This window comes from Montipora capricornis, chromosome 2 (assembly GCF_036669925.1).
Source record: "Montipora capricornis isolate CH-2021 chromosome 2, ASM3666992v2, whole genome shotgun sequence".
Classification (NCBI taxonomy): domain Eukaryota; kingdom Metazoa; phylum Cnidaria; class Anthozoa; order Scleractinia; family Acroporidae; genus Montipora; species Montipora capricornis.
In genome coordinates, this window is record NC_090884.1 from 8,740,383 (window position 1) to 8,742,882 (window position 2,500).

Here is a 2,500-nt window from a genome sequence, read left to right on the forward strand (position 1 = left end):
TTAATTTTTCAGATGTTTGTCATGATGTGCGGAGTGCGAAATAAAAGAACTTAAAACAAAAGAACCGGCTTCTCGAGTATCATCGTGATTTCTCCATTTCAAAGCATATTACGCGATCAAGTAAGTGGTTAAGGTTAATTCTATGGGAATGACAGCCTGTAATCTAAATGAAAATCTGGACTGCTTGGACGATATCCATCAAGGGAAATTCAATATTATTTACGTGTCAGCTGAAGCCGCTATGGCGTTTCCGTAATTCATTAAAAGCAAAAGATTCGATCGTTATTTAACAAAACTTTGGCAGCGCTTATTGTCGACGAAAAGTTTGGACTGAACTGAAGTGAGCTTTTTGCTCGCTTGCAAAAGATACTTTATTTACGCAGGATGAATTAATAAAATGCTTGCGAACTATCAGAATCCACATGTTTCAGGATCAAGGATATTCGTCAAATTCTCTGCGTACCTTGCCTGATGTAAGCTTGAAGTCCTATATCATGGATTGAGACAAGATGAAGACAACTACGCAGCCTGTTACATCTTTTGATGTTCTCTTAATTATTGTGAGAAGAAGGCGGCCCCTTTGTAAAGTTATTCGATCTTTTAAAGCACTTTTACTTGCTATTACATGTACGATTTCCTGACGATTTGACCAAAAACATACTGTGGATTATCAAACTAGCGAGGAGGTTTGCCTGTAATTTCCAGGAGATTTAGTACGATCCATTTCGTCAACCACTCTGCACCAACAAAATAGCCAGCAAGTCGCACTGAAATCGTCGTTAGTTTTAAACTTAAACCTATTTGAATGGTTTCATGGTCAGCTTTGCTGGAGATTTGCATTTAACGGCCTTACTTACTACCCATCGAACTCTGTACGAGTTTATATGTTTCTAAATTTCGTATTTTACGAGCGCACGGATTGCTTACAAGTTCTGAAAATTGGCTGTTGTTTTCGATAACTTCTATTCCAACCGCTCTGCAAATATCAGCTAGAATTTGCCCGTAAATTTCTTTTCTTTTCGAAACAAATTCTCAGAAGAAACATAACCAGTCGTACCCGGCTTAGAAGCTGCCGTTACAAATCACTCTGGCAAATTCTGTGTTGATCACTCGGTGTTTCCTCGGTGCCTCGGTTTGTTTTGTCGGAAGCCAACATGTGTTAACATGGTTATCTTTTATTGGCTAATTTGTTAATAAGACATCAATCAGCGTGTGTCAAGTCAACCATAAAAGGGTGGGCGTTTTTCAAAAATAGAGGGTCTTCTTGCAAGCGTTCCCTCAGTCTCTTCCCCCAACTTCCGCGCAGCCAGTTGGCGGAAAATCGTTTCGAAGCTCTTTTTGTCGAAAAGGAACGCTTGCTACGCAGGCTAGACAAATGGCAGCAAGGAATAAGGTGAGAGAAATCTGGGTACGACAACTGCCAACAAGCAAAATGGAGTACAAAGGGGGAACCTAAGGCTGTAAAATTTGATGTAAGAAACCAAAAATACGGGTAGATGAATGTACGAGAAGCGGGAATGCGGTAGATGACAGAGAAATCTTGTCTTGCTTTTCATTTCATGTTATTTTAAACCAATGCAAGTTTATATGCGGCTATTATTTCTTGGGGCTGTGATTTTTAAACAGCCTGGAAACAGCCATTGCATGCAGTTTCACCCGTAACATCACAGACATTTGATTACCGTAAAATCCAGTGAGCTAAGGTTTAATGAAAGCCCTGGTTCTAGCTATTTAGTCACGGAGGTGTGTTCACTGTCTTCCGTAATGTATAGTTTATATTGCATGTTTATTTTCAATCAATTCAACCTGATTATCATTAATTTTTCATACACTTGAATGATTATCTGATTTCTTATCGGTGTATACGAGCCTTCTGACAACGACTTTCCCCACCATTTATTGACCCAAAGCTATTTTCCTGAAAGGAAGTATGATACCACATAAATTATTTTGTTTTGAGAATCTGCTGTACATCATTTTCGCAGTGAAACCAGTATAATTGAAGGTTCTATTGTGGTTTTTTCTCTCCTCATCGACTGACTGCACGTATTGTCAAGTCAGTGTAAAATCAGTATTTTACTGAATTGTTTCGGAATACCAACAGGGAACCACACCATGTTTAGTGCCCACATTCTTACAACTTGTTATTGTAAATATATTTTGTGGTAAAGTTGACATAATCAAGTCAAAGTACATTGTTGAGCATTCTATTCCATAGCAATCTGCTTCTTGTGCTTTTCAAGCCATAAAAAGAACTTTTCCATGTCTTGTCCTACCAGTGAAGACAATGTGAGAGGGGGACATTGGGGTGTGGGGCTCCCATATAAAAAGGCGAGGGATGCGTCGGAAATTTTACATTAAACCTTTAAAGGAGACCGATCAGGGCGTGGTCCAGGCGTTTTTTCACCCCTAAAAGAGACCATATTATCCATAACACAGAAAAATAGAAAATACAGCGACTTTTAATGATGCCAAAGACATTATCATCTAATACTTTCAC

The 2,500-nt window shown here is 38.8% G+C and overlaps 1 protein-coding gene across 1 annotated transcript in view; it reads left to right on the forward strand.

Annotated features, from left to right (window-relative positions):
• The window catches only part of LOC138038239 (latent-transforming growth factor beta-binding protein 4-like), a 26,020-nt gene that overhangs the window by 3,557 nt on the left and 19,963 nt on the right, over positions 1-2,500 (forward strand). The window lies entirely within an intron of this gene.